At 42.7% G+C, this 21,946-nt stretch overlaps 1 long non-coding RNA gene and 1 other non-coding gene across 2 annotated transcripts in view; both read left to right on the plus strand.

The window, feature by feature from the left end:
• The window catches only part of LOC132344464 (uncharacterized), a 248,265-nt gene that overhangs the window by 44,107 nt on the left and 182,212 nt on the right, over positions 1 to 21,946 (plus strand). The window lies entirely within an intron of this gene.
• TRNAC-ACA (transfer RNA cysteine (anticodon ACA)) lies at positions 21,432 to 21,503 on the plus strand. The gene has a single exon. It is a non-coding gene; the product is annotated as a tRNA-Cys (tRNA).

Raw genomic sequence — 21,946 nt, forward strand, 5'->3', positions numbered from 1 at the left:
TCAAGAGTCTTCTCCAACACCGCAGTTCAAAAGCATCCATTCTTTGGCACTCAGCCTTCTTTAGTTTCCAACTTTCACATCCATACGTGACCACTGGAAGAACCATACCTTTGATTACATGAACATTTGTCAGCAAAGTGATGTCTCTGCTTTTTAATACATTATCTAGGTTTGTCGTAGCTTTTCTTCCAAGGAGCACGTGTCTTTTAATTTCATTGCAGTCACCCTCTGCAGTGATTCTGGAGCCCAATAAAATAAAATCTGTCACTATTTCCATCAGTTCCCCAATATGCCATGAAGTGATAGGACCAGATGTCTTGATTCTAGTGTTTTGAATGTTCAGTTTCAAGCAACTGTTTCACTGTCCTCTTTCACGCTCATCAAGAGGCTCTTTAGTTTGTTTTTGCTTTCCTGCCAGAAGGCCGGTGTCATCTGCATGTCTGAGGTTGTTGATACTTAGTAAGTATTTGGCCTAGTTCTGAGAGCTTGGGAATGGCGGAGTTCCCCTATGGTCACAGCCTTAGGTGTACCTTAATACAGCTTCATCTGGTCCATACTTTGGGGCTTCTCACCAGATGTTAAGTCCTGAGTCTCGTTCCAAGGATGTAGAAAGTCTTGACTACAGCAGTACTAGGACCAGTTTATACCAATGTGGCTTGTCCGGCTCTCCAACCCAAGCTGACCTAGTTGAGTATTTTCAGAAATGCAGACTGCTTGCCCAGGCTGACTTAATCGGGTGCAGTAGACAGAGGAGGAGCGAATGGACCTGGGGCCCAATGTGTAGCTCTTGGTCCCCGTCCTGGGCACCATCATGGTCCAGGGCTCTAGTGGGGATTGGGGGGTGGCTGACCACACATGCAAGTACCTCATTCTCTCTTGGTCAGTCTTCAGCCAGGCACCCCCGCAGACCCACGTGGTGGAGAGTTAAAAGAGCACGGTCTGAGCTCAGAGCATGCCCCAGTCGACAGACCAGCAGTGACCACTGCAGCAGCTGTGGTTCTGGAAAAAAAGCCTGGCTGTTTTCTTGGTTCCGGTCCTTACATTTGGGAGCTGGCTTCTCATCGTCCCATTGCAGGACAAGGTGACCATGTTCCCTTTAAGTGGTTGAATCATGCTGGTTACCATGGGTTTCTCTGTGCAAGTTACGGTAAGACAAGGATTAGAAGCTTACAGATTTAAGTGTGCTGTCCTTGAGCTGGTTTATCATCTAGAAACAAACCTGGTCATTACTTGTAGAGTCTACTTTCCTGAGGCCTGGTGCACAGTGCAGAACCTGTAGAAAAAAATCCTGTGTACACCTAGTCCAAGTGAGGTAAAGAAAGAGGTGGGAGACATGGAGAGAGAAATGTCGATGGTAAGTGAGAATATAAAGTTGGGATATATAGGGAAAGCAATAGAATGTTTGTAAGTTACGAGGTACATCTTCTTGCTGAAATTTAGGGAAGTTTAAACAGACCAATAGTCATGGTCCCAGTTGACAAAGGTTGTCAAAGGCTTCCTCCACTCTCTCTCTGCTCATTTACAAAATGACAGATAAAGGTTATTTCATAGGTGATTTTCCCCATAATACGAGGCAAGTGAAATTACTATGCTATTGAACTTTAAAGGAACAATGAATCCCTGTGGTACTAAAACTGACCAAGGCCATATAAAAAGGATTAATTGTATTAAATATTACAAAGGTAGATTAACTCTGGTATTAAAATCTGACAGCGACCAGAGAGTAAGAAATTTATATGCATAATGTGTCATCTGAATTATATAAATATTAATGGAAACTCTTGAAGTGAACATTTGATCCGGCAGTATATTTAAGAAGTAATACCCCATAATGAAATAACAGCTATTTTAGGAATACCAAAATGATTCAATATTAGGAGATGTATTAATGTAATTCATGACGTTATTAAGTTAAATGAAAAAAAAAAAACGTTGCTGTTTCAATAAGTGCCAAAAAAGAATTTGATACAATTCAGCCACTGTTTCAGATAAAAGGCCAGGTAAAATAGAAATGAAAAGTAACTACAACCAAATGCCTAAATGTATCTTGATGATGGAAGAAATATTCCACTAGAGTGAACAGCAAAGAAGAGCATCTGCTGTCATTTTCATTATTATTAATGACATCAGTGTGGGAGCACTAGCCAATGCAATGATTTAAAATTTTGGGAATCTACATTAGCATCTTTTTAGAAGGCAGAAAAGCCAGGGGCTTCCCTGGTGATCCAGTGGTTAAGACTTTGCTTCCAGTGCAGAGGATGTGGGTTTGATCCTTGGTGGGGGAGTTAAGATTCCACCTGCATCATGGACAAAAGGCAAAACATGGAGCAGAAGCAACATTGTCACAAATTCAATGAAGACTTTAAAAAGGGTCCACATTAAAAAAAAAAAAAGATAGGAAAGGCAAAAGAATTCATACTACTAAGGATAACGTAAGTATGTTAAATAAGCTGGCTAGTTACAAATGGCACCCCACTCCAGTCCTCTTGCCTGGAAAATCCCATGGATGGAGAAGCCTGGTGGGCTGCAGTCTATGGGGTCGCTAAGAGTCAGGCACGACTGAGCGACTTCACTTTCCCTTTTCACTTTCATGCACTGGAGAAGGAAATGGCAACCCACTCCAGTGTTCTTGCCTGGAGAGTCCCAGGGACGGGGGAGCCTGGTGGGCTGCCGTCTATGGGGTCTCACAGAGTCGGACACGACTGAAGCGACAGCAGCAGCAGCAGCAGTTACAAAACCGCTATACATATGTAAATATGACATGAAGAATAAGGAGAATGATAGTATTGATCATTTTAATGGTATCTACTGTCCATTTAGTGCTCAGTTGTCCCAGGACTTGTTCAGGGCATGTTAAAGGCACTGCATTTAAATAGCCTCCACAACCCCGTGAGATAAATATCATTCTCGTTATACCAGCCAGAAATGTTCCTCACCGTATATACTGATTAATGCCTATTGATGATAGCAGTCCATGGTGATTATCAGATAATAGTCTTGGGAAAATGGATAAATATTAGACAATGCAAATGATAGGCTTGTGAGACGAAAATAATGGATTTTTTTTTTTCACATCGTGTTTGCGGGATGGCCTGGTGGAGGTGCCTCAGAAGCATCAGCAAAGCAGTTGTGGGGCTTGCATGTGAAGTGTGAGGCTGGTCATAGATTTGGAAGTCATCACCTTACCGACAGTGAGGGTCTCAGCATTAGAATTTAGTCACTTGTTTTTAACTTTGTGAAATATTTTAATACTATGACATTTTATCTCATTGATTTATTCGTATTTGTATTTAAGTTAGAAGTGTGTGTGCACTCATACTGGTGCGTGGGTGGCAAGGTGTCTGTGTGTATATATATGTATGTATGTATGTATATGTGTGTGTATCTGCTAAGTCACTTCAGTCGTGTCCGACTCTGTGTGACCCCAGAGACGGCAGCCCACGAGGCTCCCCCGTCCCTGGGATTCTCCAGGCAAGAACACTGGAGTGGGTTGCCATTTCCTTCTCCAATGCATGAAAGTGAAAAGTGAAAGTGAAGTCGCTCAGTCGTGTCCGACTCTTAGCGACCACATGGACTGCAGCCTACCAGGCTCCTCTGTCCATGGGATTTTCCAGGCAAGAGTACTGGAGTGGGATGCCATTGCCTTCTCCGGTATATGTGTGTATATAAATATTCAAATACTGAAATATATGTGGATATTCAAATACTGAATATGTGTGTATATATATATATATATATATATATATATATATATATGTGTAATGAAGAACTGGATTGTAGCTGCATTCACTAACAGGTCATCCTTTTTTGACCACTTAGTACGATATTTAGAAACATAACTTGATGATACTAAAATGTACCTAGGTCATTTTAATGGCTAAAGAATATTTTTGTGTATCTTCTTTGAAAAAAATTCAGTCTTCAACTTTGGGGCAATAAAATTGTTCATTTCCGCCCCCCCTAAAATTATCCATGTTATGGCAGCTGTTTTTCATAAGCTTTCAATATTTGAAGAATTTCAACAGAAGATGCTAGATTCAGAATTTCTCTTTCATGAGTTATGCTTTTTTAAAAGTGACATGAGTTTACTTTTTAATGTACAGAAGTACGGTGAAAAGATAAAGTGATTCCTAATTTCACCATCCAGATGATGCCACTTATACTTAAAAAAGTAGACACATCTTTAAAAATTGATAGAGCACTAAAAGTTGAAAATGACAAGTGACAGCTTTTTTATTTTTCTGTTGATGAAATACACAAATTGACGAGCTGTGCATAAGGGTATGTGCAACTCTAACTCATTGTTTCCATGGCTGTGATTTACTGAAGGGCCCGTCTCCAGGAGTGGGAAGTATTCCTAGATTAAGTCAGCTTCCTGGAAGTTGTTCCGTAGTCTGTTATTCTCCACCGCTTTGGGCTCCATCTTCTGGAATGTTCTTTTCCTTTCTAATGTATTCCTTAGCTGCTCGATAACCAGAAAACACACCCTGTGAATAAATTTCTCAATCTGCTTCCTGCCCATACATAGCTGTGAATGCTAAGGGTCACATTTACATTTTGAACTAAGCCACGCTCTTCTATTCCAGATGGGTCACACTTGGGCCAATACAATTTTGTCTCAAAATTTGCGAGGGTCTCCTATGAATTGGATTCTATGCTGTTGCTGGAATGGGATTCAGTTCAGTTCAGTCTCTCAGTCATGTTCGACTCTGCGACCCCATGAATCGCAGCCCACCAGGCCTCCCTGTCCATCACCAACTCCTGGAGTTCATTCAAACTCATGTCCATCGAGTTGGTGATGCCATCCTGCCATCTCATCCTCTGTCGTCCCCTTCTCCTCCTGCCCCCAATCCCTCCCAGCATCAGAGACTTTTCCAATGAGTCAACTCTTCGCATGAGGTGGCCAAAGTACTGGAGTTTCAGCTTTAGCATCAGTCCTTCCAATGAACACCTAAGACTGATCTCCTTTAGAATGGACTGGTTGGATCTCCTTGCAGTCCAAGGGACTCTCAAGAGTCTTCTCCAAAACCACAGTTCAAAAGCATCAATTCTCCGGTGCTCAGCTTTCTTCACACTCCAACTCTCACATACTTACATGACCACTGGAAAAACCATAGCCTTGACTAGACCGACCTTTGTTGGCAAAGTAATGTCTCTGCTTTTGAACATACTATCTAGGTTGGTCATAACTTTCCTTCCAAGGAGTAAGCGTCTTTTAATTTCATGGCTGCAGTCACCGTCTGCAGTGATTTTGGAGCCCAAAAATATAAAGTCAGCCACTGTTTCCACTGTTGCCCCATCTATTTCCCATGAAGTGATGGGACCAGATGCCATGATCTTAGTTTTAAGCCAACTTTTTCACTCTCCTCTTTCATTTTCATCAAGAGGCTTTTTAGTTCCTCTTCAATTTCTGCCATAAGTGTGTTGTCATCTGCATATCTGAGGTTATTGATATTTCTCCTGGCAGTCTTGATTCCAGCTTGTGCTTCTTCCAGCCCAGCGTTTCTCATGATGTACTCTGCATAGAAGTTAAAGAAGCAGGGTGACAATATGCAGCCTTGATGTACTCCTTTTCCTATTTGGGCCCAGTCTGTTGTTCCATGTTCAGTTCTAACTGTTGCTTCCTGACCTGCATATAGGTTTTTCAAGAGGCAGGTCAGGTGGTCTGGTATTCCCATCTCTTTCAGAATTTTCCACAGTTTATTGTGATCCATGCAGAAATAGATGTTTTTCTGGAACTTTCTTGCTTTTTTGATGATCCAGCGGATGTTGGCAATTTGATCTCTGGTTCCTCTGCCTTTTCTAAAACCAGCTTGAACATCTGGAAGTTCACAGTTCACGTATTGCTGAAGCCTGGCTTGGAGAATTTGAGCATCACTTTACTTGCTTGTGAGATGAGTGCAATTGTGCGGTAGTTTGAGCATTCTTTGGCATTACCTTTCTTTGGGATTGGAATGGGATTAGCACTTCCTTTTGAGAGATACTCTCCTCTTAGACTCAGTCATGACTCGGAGCATGTGAGGCTGTGCTGAAACACGTCCCTCACATTCCTAGTAGCTATTTTGCCCAGCCAGGAGGTTCTCCTAGGCCTGTCTTAAGCTCCTCTGAAGTCTTATCACAGGTCTTACTTCAGTACTCCTGCTTTGGTGTGTGAAAGTTAAAGTCTCTCTGTTGTGTCCAACTCTTTGTGACCCCATGGACTATACAGTCCATTGAATTCTCCAGGACAAAATACTGGAGTGGGTAGCGTTTCCCTTCTCCAGGGCATCTTCCCAACCCAGGGATCGAACCGGGGTCTCCTGCATTGCAGGTGGACTTTTTACCAGCTGAGCTATCAGGGAAGCCCACTTTGCTTTGGTGTGTCCCCGAGGCTATAACTTCCTGGTAGCTTGCTGGATTGTCCGACACAGGGTTTTAACTTTTTTGGGGGAATCATTTTCTTACTAACCAGGGTGGTGTTAAGACACGTTTGTTTTCTTATTTTGCTGTTGCCAGAAGCTCGATTTTTCTCTAACTTCTCTCTGCACGTTAGCCTGCTCTTTCTGCATCTAGTCCATGTTATTGGTGGTACCTTCTCAAATGCAGTTCGTAAGGACCAGATGACTCTTGTAGTAATTTGTGTTTAGATCTCTGTCCCAGTGTACCCATTGGTTGGGTACCTTTTTTGTCTTCCAGAGTTACCAGTGACAACAGGGCTACATACACATTGTGATTGCAAAACCTGGTCACAATTTTTTTCAGTCTCTTAGAGCAATTTCCACGACACCTGTGTAGCCTCCTACATTCTCAGAGATCCTTGGTTTATTGTTCTGTTTGACCATGTTTGTCACGGGTAGCCCTGTTCAGAGATTCTACTTTTACTAATGTGAACAAATGCTTGTCAACACCCTTCCCCTGTTTTTTTTTTTTTTCCTATGGAATGGGTTTTATTCATAAATACTAAGTTATCTTGAGCCCTTGAATTCGAGGAGGGTGTGTCTGTGGTCTTCTGGGACATGCTGTGCTTTGCCTGGCGTAATTTTACTGTGCTTTGACTGGCGTAATTTTACCATGCTTTGCCTGGCATAATTTTCCTGTGGTTTGCCTGGCATAATTTTATCCTGTTTTGCCTGGCATAATTCTCCTCCTTTCTGTAGGGATGACTTCTCCCCCACGGAAGGGGCTACTCTAAGCCCCTTAGAGTTTGTTCTCTGAATTCATGTGAAAACCTTGGAGCCTTTCCTCCCATTGCACAATCAGCTTGGTTCTCCTTCTGGCCAGACCCGACTGTTTGACATGAGGTGTTTCCACACCCCCTCGCAGAAAGTGAAACAGTGAGGGCATCTGATCTCAACATCTCTTCTGCGAGGGTAGGCAGGGAAATGTCTCGTGGGGCTCTCTCTGAGCGCTCAGCTCATTTGTAAGGGCTCAGGTGCCCTGGTTTCTCTTTGGTTTTCCTTTCTGCTCAGTTCCTGAGAGCCAGAGAAACAGGGTGAAGGAAAGGACCAGAACTGTGTCCCCTTCCCATCCTCCCATCTCCGCTTGGGCGCCATTGGTCTTTCCATGTCTTCTCTAGGACATTGGCTTCATCAAGGAGCTTGTCTTCTCGGAAAACATCCTCTACTCTTATGATTGGCGGTTGTTGTTTACGGCTCAGTCACGTCCGACTCTTTGCGACCCCATGGACTGTGGCCCGCCAGTCTCCTGTGTCCTTGGGATTCTCCAGGCAAGAATCCTGGAGTGGATTGCCATGCCCTTCTCCAGGAGGTCTTCCCAACCCAGGAATCAAACCCATGTCTCCTCGGTGTCGTGCGTTGGCAGGCAGGTTCTCTACCACTGATCACCGGGGAGGCCCACCATTTGCTCTATCCTGGGTCAAATGTTCTGTCTCTCCTAACACCGCTTTTAAAAATCGAGAGGAATTTCTGATCATTAAACGAGATTCGACTTACTAAGATCTCTCCTTGTAGAGATTATTTTTTATTTTTTGGCTGCACTGGGTTCTGCATTGCAATGCACCAGTTTTTCAGTTGTGGTACACGTGAGGCTGAGTTGCCTCACGGCGTGTGGGATCTTAGTTCCCTGACCAGGGGTGGTACCCATGTGCCTTGCACTGGAATGTGGATTCTTAACCACTGGACCACCAGGGAGGTCCCCTAATCTGATCATCTAATTTATTCATTTACCTAATGGTAGCGAAAATGTAAATCTCAGCTCACATTCTGTTGCTGATGTGGAAAAAAGCAAGACACACATTTAGATTTTCAAACTGAAAAATTGGCACCTCTCATGTTCACAAATGATCAACTAGTTCGATTTTTAAAATGTATATACAAATTCATGGGTCTAAATAGAAATCTGTATGCAACTCAAGCAGGAACAGTTAGAACTGGACATGAAACAACAGACTGATTCCAAATCGGGAAAGGAATACGTCAAGGCTGTATATTGTCACCCTGCTTATTTAACTTATATGCAGAGTACATCATGAGAAACGCTGGGCTGGATGAAGCACAAGCTGGAATCAAGATTGCTTGGAGAAATATCAATAACCTCAGATATGTAGATGATACCACCCTTATCGCAGAAAATGAATAAGAACTAAAGAGCCTCTTGAAGAAAGTAAAAGAGGAGAGTGAAAAAGTTGGCTTAAAACTCAACATTCGGAAAACTAAATCATGGCATCTGGTCCCATCACGTCACGGCAAATAGATGGGAAACCAGTGGAGACAGTGAGAGATTATTTACCTGGGCTCCAAAACCTCTGCAGATGGTGACTGCAGCCATGAAATTAAAAGACGCTTGCTTCTTGGAAGAAAAATTATGACCAACTAGACAGCATATTAAAAAGCAGAGACATTACTTTGCCAACAAAGGGCCATCTAGTCAAGGCTACGGTTTTTCCAGTGGTCATGTATGGATGTGAGAGTTGGACCATAAAGAAAGCTGAGCACTGAAGAACTGATGCTTTTGAACTGTGGTGTTGGAGAAGACTCTTGAGAGTCCCTTGGACTGCAAGGAGATCCAACCAGTCCATTCTAAAGGAGATCAGTCCTGGGTGTTCATTGGAAGGACCGACGCTGAAGCTCCAATACTTTGACCACCTGATGCAAAGAGCTAACTCATTAGAAAACACCCTGATGCTGGGAAAGATTGAAGGTGGGAGGAGAAGGGGACGACAGAGGATGAGATGGTTGGATGGCATCACCGACTCAATGGACATAAGTTTGAGTAAGCTCTAGGGGTTGGTGATGGACAGGCAAGCCTGGCATGCTGCAGTCCATGGGGTCACAAAGAGTCAGACATGATTGAGCGACTGAACTGAAATATATTTGTGAGGTTTCACTCAGTTACAGATCTGTCCTTACCTACTGAAGCTGAAATTGGCTGAGCATCGGCAAGCGCAAGCTCCTTCAGCTTGGCCACTGAGCCTTTCTGACTTAACTCTGCTTGTCTTTGATATCATTATTTCTCTTGATTTGTCCAGATGTTCTGGTCTCATCTTGTTTATCCCCTGACCCTGAATGAGAACCAGTCATTTCTGCAAGAAGCTCTGGCCTCTTGAAAGTGGAAAAGGTACATCAGAACCAAAATATGGGTGCTCGGTAGGGCACCGTCCACAGTCAGTTGTTCTAAGAGTCTTCACATGGTTGAAAAGTCTGTATGAAACTTGAGTGTTCATACTGAGGTGTCTGTGGCCATTCTTCTACTTCTGTGCCTGTCTCATGGTTGTGTGTTTACACCCGAGAGGCAAATGACTCATCTCTTTGGTTCACATGCCTTCAGATCAAAAGGAGGCGCACCCAAGTAAATCCTTCTGCACCTGAAGGTTCTTAGGAGACGCACTTTTGTAACTTCACCCCACCCTTGACTCTGGAATGACATGACTTTGGTGTCTTGGAAGAGAACCGAGTATTTGGAAACCAGATATAGGACGTCCCAAAGATGGGCTTCCCTAGTAGCTCAGTGGTAAAGGATCTGTCTGCCAGTGTAAGAGATGGAGGTTCGATCGCTGGGTCAGGAAGATCGCCTGGAGAAAGAAATGGCAACCCCGCTCCAGTATGTTTGCCTGGGAAATCCCATGGACAGAGGAGCCTAGAGGGGCTACAGTCCATGGGATCGCAAAGTGTTGGACACATCTGAGTGACCGAGCATGCACACACCCGGAGATGACTTCCAGTGAACCACAGCATGTATGCCAGCCCTCACGTACCTTCCCTCCTGAACCTGGGCTCTCTGTGACCTTAATTCACCTGTGAAATCCAGCTGCGTGATGCTGTATCAGCCCACGCCTCAGTCTCAGGGAGGGTGACAGATGTCATGTTTGTGACACTGTAAATCCCTGAGCCTCCCATGGAAGAAATCCAGCTTCCATGCTGGAGAGAAAGCAGGGGAACTCTCAGGAGGAGGCCCCGAGACTCTGTATTGGTTTGGCCACAAAAGCTCACTCGGGTTTGTCCATAAGATCTGAGACATCTCAGTAATATGTCGTCCGCACATTGACTCAACCCCTAAGCTCTCAGTTCTGTATTTACTGGCTCCCTAGAAATAAAGGTGAGACCTTGTATTCCCCAAGGAGGATTTAAAATGTAAACCAGGCAAAGACACGGATCCTCAGATTCACAGAACCTCAGACTAGGTGAGCATTTGGTGGGATGTTAGATATATTTTCTGGGCTTCCCTGCTGGCTCAGCTGGTAAAGAATCCGCCTGCAGTGTGGGAGACCTGGGTTTGGTCCCTGGGTCAGGAAAATTCCCTGGAGAAGGGAACGGCTACCCACTCCAGTATCCTGGCCTGGAGAATTCCATGGAATTCTTTTTTTTTTTTTTTTAGATATTTTGTAGACTCAAATTACTTGGTGTTCCATTTCCACTACTTGTATATCCAGCTGTGTGTGAACAGTTCCAAGAACGGAGAACTTCCAGGTCTTGAAAAGGCATCATCTAAGTGCCTGAAAAATAAAACTGGATACTAAGATGTGAATATTGGCATTTGAAAAAGAGGGTCTTGCCCTCTGGATCCCTGTTCACTCAGATGGTAAAGCATCTGCCTGCCAGTTCAGGAGACATGGGTTCAATGCTCCAGTGTTCAGGCCAAAATACATTGGACCATAAATTACGTGAGCTTCTTGTAAATTCATTTAAGTTATTTAAAATTCACAATGGTTGCAAGAGGGTCAGTATTAATCCAACAGCCAGTAGTGAAATTTTTCTGAAATTTGAAAGAGTTCGAGACCTCTCAGATTCAAGCAATAAAATGATCACTAACTTGGAAAAGAAATCCTTTGTTAGGCTGGTCCACATCAAGAAAATAGACTCTCAAAATGATAATGAGAAAAATCAAGGGGCTAACCTGGTGACTCAGGGTCTCCCTGGTGGCTAAGTTTGGACTTAAGGATCTTTGCTGTCACAGACCTATTTGCCTCAGGTCGAAGCTATGAAAATACAATACCTGTTTGGTTTTCCAATAAAATTGGAGACATTTACAAATCACACTGTGCTGTTCTAACGGTTTATGTGAAACTTCTGTAACTTACCCACTTTTAAATTCATTTCTTGGTCTTACTTATTTCCTGTTATTTTAGTTTCTCGAGACAAGATGAAATTCAATCCCTTTAAAAGAAATTTATGTCTAGGCCGCTGCACAAACCCAGAATTCCGAAATTACTTTCTTTCTTGGCTTCCTTGGAAGAATGTGTCAAGTTCATTCTTTCATGAGAGTCCAGGTCAGTATTCTTGTTTTGCACCATTTCTTAGAACCTCCGGGGCCTCCCTTGTGGCTCAGCTGGTAAAGGATCTGTCTGCAATGCGGGAGATGTGGGTTCGATCCCTGGTTTGGGAAGATCCCCTCAGAGAAGGGAAAGACTACCCACTCCAGTATTCTGGCCTGGAGAATTCCATGGACTTTATGGTCCGTGGGGTTGCAAAGAGTCAGACACGACTGCACGACTTTCACTTAGAACCTCCTGGCACTAGATGTGAGGTGTAGATGCCATACTAGGCACTTTCTAAACTAGTGAGACTTATCCAGGACCAGAAAGAGCGTCTGTAATTATTCAAATAGGTCCATGTTGATGATGACCCCTTAAGTCATCCTCCTAAGAAGCTGCGACTTTATCATCAAGTGTAGTCTATGGCTGCATGGAATTGTATTAGATGTCACTTCCTATGTGAGCTGTGGCCTTCACAGCTGGGAAGAATATAAGAAGAGTATTCGGAAGAGAACACGGCTGCTTACCAGTGAGTTCAGTGCGTCAGATGGTGTCATCGCTTGGTTTGAACGTCCTGGAATTGATTAGCGTCCTTCGTTAATGCTGAGCACAGGGGCACTGGCTTCTGACCACCCCTCTTACAAAGGGTTTGAGCATACAAATCCAGGCAAGAAAGAGGTTTCAAGATAGTGAAGGGAGTGTTAAGAAGTTCATTCCGCGTGACTGTATCTCCATCCTTCATGTCCTACCCCGCTTTTTTGGCCATGGTCTGTTTGGGTTAACTTAAGGTATGCACATTCAGTAGATTTTCCATTTGGATATTTGATTCCCAGCCCCTACATTGGAAACTTTCCAAGAATCCATCGATAGAGAAATGAATTATCTTTCCTCTTACACATCTATACAGACCCATGTCATTTATCCTGAGCTGAAATGGTCCCAGTTCAATGTTTTTCATTGTCTCACTTACTCTAAAACTCTTCTTTTGTTATACACTTTTCCATGCTGGTGAGTTTGTTTCTTCTTATATATTTTCTTCCTCAGATTTATAAAATTCAGAGAATGTTACCACTGAAGGCAATTTAAGGATTGACTCCAAACCTACCCCTTTTCAGATAATGAAGCCTATTCAGAGAGGTTACACCAACAATTCCCAAAATGCAGAGGTTGCTTATAGCAAAAAGACACTTCACACTTTTCTCTGGAGTTTGTTAAATGGCAAAAAGGAACATTAATGGCATTATTATTTTTTTCTATTACAAGACTCCGGACTTAATGGGCCTCTGTTTTGTTAATCACATCTAAATGGGTTTCTTTGGATATTTTCATTACATTCAAATTACACAGAACTAAAACTAGTATTTTCAGTGTCAAAAGCTCAAAGTCTCCCAATAAAATGGTTTGATCCCTGCCAAAGCAAAAAAAAAATAATCAGAATTCTCACATACTATAATCACATTCTACAACAGACTGGTTCCAAATAGGAAAAGGAGTACGTCATGGCTGTATATTGTTATCCTGCTTATTTTAACTTATATGCAGAGTACGTCATGAGAAACACTGGGCTGGAGGAAGCACAAGCTGGAATCAAGATTGCCGATTGCCGGGAGAAATATCAATGACTTCAGATATGCAGATGACACCACCCTTATGGCAGAAAGTCAAGAAGAACTAAAGAGCCTCTGGATGAAAGTGAAAGAGGAGAGTGAAAAAGTTGGCTTAAAGCTCAACATTCACAAAACTAAGATCATGGCATCTGGTCCCATCACTTCATGGCAGATAGATAGGGAAACAGTGGAAACAGTGTCAGACTTTATTTTTCTGGGCTCCAAAATCACTTCAGATGGCGATTGAAGCCATGAAATTAAAAAACGCTTACTCCTTGGAAGGAAAGTTATGACCAACCTAGACAGCATATTAAAAAGCAGAGTCACTGAGTGACTGAACTGAAAATCACATTCTAATGATTTTTAAAGGTTGCTTAAGTTATATTTCTAATATTACAAATTATCATTCAGTTCAGTTGCTCAGTTGTGTCTGACTCTTTGAGACCCCATAGATGGTAGCACGGCAGGCTTCCCTGTCCATCACCAACTCCTGGAGCTTGCTCAGACTCATGTCCATCAAGTCGTTGATGCCATCCAACCATCTCATCCTCTGTCGTCCCTTTCTCCTCCTGTCTTCAATTTTTCCCAACATCTGGATTTTTTCCAATGAGTCAGTTCTTTGCATCAGGGGGCCAAAGTATGGGACCTTCACCATCAATCCTTTCAGTGAATATTTAGCACTGATTTCATTTAGGATGGACTGGTTGGATTTCCTTGCAGTCCAAGGGACTCTCAAGAGTCTTCTCCAATACCACAGTTCAAAAGCATTAATTCTTTGGCGCTCAGCTTTCTTTATAGTCCAACTCTCACATCCATACATGACCACTGGAAAAACCACAGCCTTGACTAGATGGACCTTGGTTGACAAAGTAATGTCTCTGCTTTTTAATATGCTATCTAGGTTGGTCATAACTTTCCTTCCAGGGAGTAAGTGTCTTTTAATTTCATAGTTTATCAGCATCATTTTCTATAATACCAAATGAATTTAATGATTGTCTTTTGATCAATATACCAAACTTTACTTACTCTTCCCTTCTGCCTCCTGTGGGTGCTTCACAGTTTTTACTGCTATGAATATTTCCCTGCACTCAACTTTCGATTTGTTAAGTTTCTTTTCAATGAAGGTTTAGGTGGGAGGTTACTGGGATTATTTCAAGAGCATGAGTAAAACATCGTGATACAAGACACGAGAGTGGATACGTAAGGAAATGCCTCACATCTAGTCCCATGTCATCCCTCCAGTAGTGTGATTTCAGCATGTCACATAGCCCGCCAAAGATTACTTTCTTCTTGTTATAATGATCGTAGACAAACGTTTTGAGCACAACTGTTATTAGTGCAATTTATCAATAAAACACTCTGTCAAGTGGCACAATATGGCAACTGCTGTATTAATGATGTTGAACGTTTCTTTGTGAGTCTTGAAATGCTCCTTTCCTAAAGGGTTGTGGCATTTTCCTTTCCTGTAATCCCCTAGTCCATTCCTTTGTAAAACGTTTGGCTTATGTATGGAACCTCAAACTACACATTAACTTTGCTCTGATTTCGATGTCTCTAATTGTCTCTGATTTTAATCCTTCTTAAATTAATACCGTAGGTATCATGTAAGGAAAGAAAAAAGTAAACCATAAAGAGAATGTCTGTCCTATTGATGGATTGACATTAGATAATATTTTAGTGACTACTTTTCAGTCTTCAGAGACCCATTAGAGTCCCCAAGTAACATCATTTCTCTAAACATACGAAGTAAGCATATGATATTGATCCTAGACATATTGCAATTTAGGAAAAAGAAAAGCTTGGACATTTAAAAATCCATGGATACTGTAATCTGTCTCAGAAATCTGGGTTTAAATTCCTTCACCAGTGTCTTTGGATAAGAAGCAAGTAATTAGAGGTGGGGCTTATGGAAAAGAAAAAGATACTAAGCTCAAGCTAAGAGCTGTCTTTCAGTTGCTTACTTGTGTCTGACTCTTTGTGACCCAGTGGACTGCAGCATACCAGGCCTCCCTGTCCTTCACTATCTCTCGGAGTTTGCTCGATTCATGTCCATTGAGTCGGTTATGCCATCCAACCATCTCGTCTTCTGTCGTCCCCTTCTCCCACCTTCAATCTTTCCCAGCATCAGGGTCTTTTCCAGTGAGTCAGCCCTTTGCATCAGTTGGCTGAAGTATCGGAGCGTCAGCATCAACCCTTCCAATGAATATTCAGGATTGGTTGCTTTTAGGATTGAAGAGACATACATTCAAAAAAGAAAAAAAAACCACACATACATCAAGATATGGGAGAATGAATGTTGTATACATTTTCAATTTCACTTTGATTTTCTGTTTTTTAGACTGTTACTTTTGTTGACTTTTCCAATTAACCAATTAACTACCAGTATAGTAATACCCCCGAATCAATGTTTAATAAATATTCATTAAATTAAAAAGAAAAAAACCCAGAGAATCTCAAGAGGTGTTCAGCAGTTCTCACTCTGTATTTGGAAAAAGTTGGAGCCGCTGTGACAATGAAGAGACATTGTGCTGTATCCATCCCCGGAATCTGAGATCCGCTGTTTGCGATGGCCATTTCAAGAACCACAGCTTCGCGTTGTGAAGCAGCCAGCTTCACTGATTCTCAGAGCAGTGGCCGATGCTGACGTATCCACCTGTGACTGTACGCTGCTTAAACTCAGAGTCATCCTCCCTGGTGTTTTGGTGTTTCTTAAAGTCCATATTTTCTTTAATAGCCAAATTACGAAAACTATGAAACCGCATTCCATAAGCTGCAAGAAAGCCATTCTTCCTTTGGATTTCCCTCCCGCAGACCTGTTACACTCTCCCCTGTTGCGTACAGCAGTTGTCCTGATCATGTAGACGTCTCCTGAGCATGTAGACTTCTCCTGAGCATATAGACCGCTGTCGGACTCTAGCAGATCACTCATGCTCTCTATAACCGGTTTCTCCAGAGCATCAGGCTGTGCAACCAGTTTCTGTCCTCACTTCAGTTCAGTCACTCAGTTGTGTCCGACTCTTTGCGACCCCATGGTTTCTCTCCTAGAGGGACACATATATTTTCCTTAATTCTCCAAGGCGCTAAGACAATGATTTAAAAAGTAACAGAATACACTGAAGATTCAGGAATGAAATAACAAGAATATAGAGGACTACGGCTAGAAGCGGTTACTGTTAGAACACTCAGTGTAGCCATGGCCAGCTCACTCCCACCACGAGAAGATCTCCAGTTGTCTCCACGCTCTGGAATACTGGCCCTTAGAATCCCTGTGGTGGAAGTATGAGTGGGATTGTGACCTGGTGTTTATTTTCTTTTAGATGCTATTTTTTATTCTGAGTGTTAGGTTTTTTTACATCAAAATCGTACACAGGTTTCCCATGTATTTCCTGCCTTGATATGTGTATGACTTCTCCCATTATTGACATCATGGAATGGTACTATTTTTTTTTTTTAATAAAAAATGGTGCATTTTTATAAAATCAAAGATGGAACCTCATTATGACACATCATAATCACTCAAAGTCCATTGTTTAACGTAAGGTTCACTCTTCAAGTTGTCCATTCAGTGGGCTTGGACAAATGTATAATCATGTATCCATCATTATAGAATCTCACAGGGTAGTTCCTCTGCCTGAAAAATCCTCTGTGCTCTGCCTCTTCATCCATGGAAACTCATCCATGCCTTCTCCACCTTTCAGTCGTTCAGTCGTGTCCAACTCTTTGCGACCCCATGGACTGCAGCACACCAGGCCTCCCTGTCCATCACCAACTCCCAGAGTTTACTCAAACTCATGTCCATCGAGTTGGTGATGCCATCCAACCATCTCATCCTCTGTCGTCCCCTTCTCCTCCTGCCTTCAATCTTTCCCAGCATCGGGGTCTTTTCCAATGAGTCAGCTCTTCGCATCGGTGGCCAAAGTATTTGTCTCTGTTAATACATAGATGAAATTCTGTCCTGTCTTTTATATACAAGTAAATTTTCACAGAAGTACTTGTTTATTAAACTGTATGGTCATAGTTATTTGTGCTTGCCGGGAGCAGTAGAAAAATGACTGCCACGTTAACCACTAGTTGAATCAGTGTCTTATTTATAAATATAATGACAGGCGTTGTAACTATTTTCCATTGTTGTTGTTACTCGATAGATTAACAACATCTATCGAGTTTTTTGTGGGACTATAAGGCAATTCATACGTTTAACTGGAGAATACATATACACACAGTATAGGGTTTCCCTGGCGGCTCAGATGATAAAGAATCTGCCTGCAGTGTGGGAGACCTGGGTTCAATCCCTGGTTTTGATCCCTGGGTCAGGAAAGTGCCCTGGAGAAGGAAATGGCAACGCACTCCAGTATTCTTGCCTGGGGAATCCCCGTGGACAGAGGAGCCTGGCGGGCTACAGCCCATGGGGTCGCAAAGAGTGAGACACGACTGAGAGACTAAGCTTAGCACATACACCATGTAACACATACTTACTGATTTTACTCTTACACTTGTAACTTGTAATCCTTTTCATGGTCCAAACTGAGAATAGTTTGTATTTTAATATATTTAATGCCCTGTGTCCTTTTCACAGAGTCATTTTGTTTTACAAAAATACAGAAACTTTTGTTCTTTGTAGTCAGCTAAAGCCAAAAATCAGGTCAGCAATCACATGCATAATTACATATCTTTCCCTTCTACCTAAATGTGTACAAAAATATTTACGATCTTAACTTCCAATGGGAAGACATATTCTGCCTCAAGATGCTGAGAAAATGCTCTTTTTTTTTTCCTTTTTAACAATCCCTTTTGGATGGATACACGTTAGTGTCATCTCTTTAAAGAGTTAGGTGGAAATGGAGACTGCTTGCAGAGAAAGAGGATGCCATAGAAATCGCCGAGGAAGGTTTGTAACTTGCATATCATGAACAGTGTTGCTGAAGCATATGTTCTCAACGCTCTCCGGTTTATCCTTGGTCAGTACCACGATCTCAGGCATGGAAGATGAATGCTATTAAGATCGGCTCGTCAACTTCACAAGAATCTCCTCCAGCGATCCTTAGATAAGGGAATGTGAACAGGGTACATTGACATTCCGTCTGTCATTCACTCAAAAATGTTTAAGTACTGCATAATAACTTTTCTTTTCTTTTTTTGCTATACAGTAACTCCTTGTTGGTTCTCCATGTTAAATGGAGCAGTGTGTCCATGTCCATCCCAAACTCCCTAACTATCCCTTCCCCCATCCTTCCCCCTGGTGACCATAAGGTTATTACAGAGGATTGAGCAGAGTTCCCTGTGCTGTCCAGCAGGTCCTTCTTGGTTCTCCATGTTAAATGCAGCAGTGTGTCCATGTCCATCCCAAACTCCTTAAGAATCCCTTCCCCTGCAACTGTTACTTCATTCTTTCAGTGTGTGAATCTCTTTGTGTTTTGTAAGTACATTCATTTGTATCATTCCTTTTTAGATTCCAAGTATAAGGAATGTCATCTGATATTTCTCCTTCTTTGTCTGACTGACCACTCTTAGTATGAGAATTTCTAGGTCCATCTGTGTTGGGGCAAATGGCATTATTTCGCAGAATAACTTTTCAGGAATCCTTTCCAGTGTGGAGGATGGAGTGGAGAAACTAGATACATGAGCTGGAAAGGCAGTGGCTCCTTTGATCTTTTCAGGTGATGTGGGGTGCTCCCTTTATTAGGTTGCACCTGTATGACTAGGATCAGGAGCTTACCAGATGTCTGAAAATATGGATAATTTGAAATGGTTCCAAAGATGAGAAACATGAGAGAGAGCTGGGGGAAATCACTCAGTTAAATAAGCAGCGCCTGCTGGAACTTCCACATAATTCAGCATTTAAGGTGAATTTACCATGGAGAAAAATGTTCCAAGGTTCAGAAAATAATTAGATCTTTGGACAGATATGGTAAAAAAAAATAGAGGGGAAAAAATAAAATTGGGGGAAAAATTAGAATGAGCTCTATTTTGACACAGTTCTGTATTTTGGCGTGCTGCCATCATGCGATTGCAGAGTTGCACACAACTTAGGGACTGAACAACAGCAATGTATTTTGAAATTTGTTGGCCTGGCCATAAAGTTCATTTGCGCTTTTCCATAAGATGTTCCAAAACTCAATACTTTCTTGTGTTACCTTTTGGATTATATCTATTCAGAATAATAGGGGACGACAGAGGATGAGATGGCTGGATGGCATCACTGGCTCGATGGACGTGAGTCTGGGTGAACTCCGTGAGCTGGTGATGGACAGGGAGGCCTGGCGTGCTGCAATTCATGGGGTCGCAAAGAGTCGGACATGACTGAGCGACTGAACTGAACTGAACTGAACTGATTCAGAAAAAGGGCCAGTTGATTTGGAAAAGTGCTTTCAGAAAGCAATTCAGTTTCATGAATCTTTAAATGGAATGAAACGTATATATGTCTTTTAGTACATAAATTCTTTTTTTTAAATATTTATTTATCTTTGGAGGTGTTGCGTCTTTGTTGCTGTGTGGGCCTTTCTCTAGATGCGCTGAGCAGGGCCTTCTCATCGCAGTGGCTTCTCCTGTTGCTGAGCAGGGAGGGGCTCTTCGGAGCTCAGGCTTCAGTGTTTGTGGCCCGCGGGCCTTATAGCACAGGCTCAGTACTTTCGGTGCTTGGACTTGGTGATGCCATGGTGTGTGGGGTCTTTCAGGGTCAGAGATTGAACCTGCGTCGCCTACACTGGCTGGTGGATTCCTTACTACTGAGCCAGCAGGGAAGCCTGGAATGAAAAGTATTTTAAAACCATTGCAACACAGTTTAGCTTTAACAGCTTTAATTCGTATGCCTGATTTCAGCCTGACTATTCTTAGGAAAAATAGGAAGCTTCTTGGAGCTGAAGCTCCAATCCTTTGGCCACCTGATGCGAAGAGCCAACTCATCGGAAAAGACCCTGATGCTGGGAAAGATTGAAGGTGGGAGGAGAAGGGCACGACAGAGGAGGAGATGGTTGGGTGGCATCATGCACTCGATAGACATGAGTTCGAGCCAGTTCTGGGAGTTGGTGATGGACAGGGAACCCTTGCGTGCTGCAGTCCAAGGGGTCACAGAGTTGGACACGACTGAGCAACTGAACTGAACAGATTCTCAGGAAAGTCCAGTCTCACAATTCATAAATAGGCCCAGTATACCTATTCTACGATTATGAATCAATTTCAAGAGTAATTTTAAAGTCAGATTTAGTAATATCTGTGAGAACATTTATGGAGCAGGAGCGTGTGGTATGTTAAAGACAAGAAATTATACGTTAGGGACAGCTTTCAGCAGAGAGGAAGAATGAGGCATTAGTCACTGCTAGTGTTACAGGTGTGATAAAACATGGCCAGAAAATCTCCATATTCATTGGACAATACGTCACACCACATGTAGGGTCTCAATGCCGTAGTGGCTTGAAGTCATTTTTCCTTTAGCCTGGTTGCACATTATGGCCCAGTAGAGTTGTTTGTACAAATGTTGTTGGTGGGGCAACACGCCTAGAGATTCTCACCCAGTGCTGGGGGGTGGAGGGTTGTGGAAGATGGCTTGCTGCTTCCTGAGGCCCCCACAGTTGATGTGAATGCACACCCAGAGCGGAAACTCCTGCCTGGAGTTAGAAATAAAACTGAGGTTCTATCCTTGTCTCTGTTTCTATTTCACTTCCATTGAGATGAGTAAGACCTGGCTTCAAATATATGATATGTTTTTTTTTTTGCAACATATTTTACTTTCTTTTTCAAGTATTAAAAAAATAATATTTATTTATGGCTGTGCGTGTAAGCTTTCTCTCGTGGTGGTGAGTGGGTTTCTTATTGTGGTGGCTTCTCTCACTGTGGAACGCGGGATCCTGAGTATAGGATCAGTAGTTGTGGCTCCTAGGCCCCAGAACACAGGCTCAGTAGCTGCTGTGCAAGGGCTTAGTTACTCTGCAGCACGTGGGATCTTCCTGGATTGGGGATGGAGCCCACGTGTCCTGCATTGGCCGGCGGATTCTTAACGACTGCACCAGCAGAGAAGTCCCCAGCATAGTTTAGAAGCATCGATAAATGAAGATATTCCCTGAGAAGCGGATTCCACAGTTGTGGTCTAAAAAGAAGAGTTTTGGGCCACCCCCAAGTTAAATTGGGGATATAGGATGTCCCTGGTGGCTCAGATGGTAAAGCATCTGCCTACAGTGCGGGAGACCCAGGTTCGATCCCTGGGTTGGGAAGATCCTCTGGAGAAGGAAATGGCAACCCACTCCAGAACTCTTGCCTGGATAATCCCATGGATGGAGGAGCGTTGTAGGCTACAGTCCATGGGGTTGCAAAGAGTCAGACACGACTGAGCGACTTCACTTCACAAGTTAAATTAATAAAATGGCGTTACAGTCTCACGAAAAGACTTGGTATTCACTTCCAGCTAAGGATGCCAACTGGCTGGTTCTTGTTCCTTATAAAGTGGCTGGCATGTGATTTGGGGCTGTGATGAAAGGAAATTTGGGTAATATTAAGAGACCAGCCTACTGCTTCATATCAAGCCAGGATCGTAGGAATACTCAGAAGTCAGCAACCATTTAATCAAGTGTGTTAACGCTAATACCAAGGGGGACATCTCTCTGTTGCCTTCCCCTAGTTTAAATGAATGTATGCAGTGATGATCATATAAGTTCAC

This window comes from Bos taurus, chromosome Y (assembly GCF_002263795.3).
Source record: "Bos taurus isolate L1 Dominette 01449 registration number 42190680 breed Hereford chromosome Y, ARS-UCD2.0, whole genome shotgun sequence".
In the NCBI taxonomy this organism is placed as follows: Eukaryota; Metazoa; Chordata; class Mammalia; order Artiodactyla; family Bovidae; genus Bos; species Bos taurus.